Here is an 869-nt window from a genome sequence, read left to right on the forward strand (position 1 = left end):
AGCCATGTGTACATCTTCCAGGGATATCTGCATCCAAGCCTTAGTTGAAAGGCTTGGTCCCCTGAGAAGGCGCATTTCAGAACAGGTGAGTAGACAGACTGCTTATAGATGAAGCTGCTGCCGACTGTGAGGTATCGTATCCACACACAATCCCCAAAGCACTCAGCACGTCAACCCTGAACACCTATTGCCAGGCTGTGGGTGACGCCAGGAGTCCCGTCTCAGCACTGCTGACATGTGGCACAGCGGGGGCCTGTCCTGTGCAGCACAGGATGTTCAGAAGCATCCTTGACCTCCCTCAGTAGATGCTGGTAGTGCCCCAAGGTAGCTGTGACGCCTACAAGTGTGTACAGGACTTCCCTGGCGGTTCAGCAGTTAAGAATTCACCTGCCAATGCAGGGGACACGGGTTCAATCCCTGGTCTGGGAAGATCCCACATGCCGCAGTGCAACTAAGCCCAAGAAGCCTACACACCCTAGAACCCACGCTCTGCACCAAGAGCCAGTGCAGTGAGAAGCCCCCACGCACTGCACTCAGAGAAAGTTCACACACAGCAACAAAGACCCAGTGCAGCCAAAGATAAACAATAACATATATTTGTTAAAAATGACTAAAAAAAAAAAAACTTTTTAAAAGGATCTACAGACACTGCCAAGGATGCCCAGGGGACTCCCTGACTGAGAACCACTGGGTTATGCTGGCAGTTGGTCATGGGTCGATATGCAGAGTGGTGTGTGGGGCATCCACGCTGTGGTCCCCAGAAAGCCTAAACCACAAACCTGTAGGTTTCATCCTAACACCCGTGACCAGGCCTTCCCAAGCTGCAGTGTCCCGCCAGAAGGGACAGGGCAGGAAAACGAGGGAGCCTC

Source organism: Moschus berezovskii, chromosome 12, assembly GCF_049115385.1.
Source record: "Moschus berezovskii isolate FMDL1 chromosome 12, NW_MosBer_1.0, whole genome shotgun sequence".
NCBI lineage: Eukaryota > Metazoa > Chordata > Mammalia > Artiodactyla > Moschidae > Moschus > Moschus berezovskii.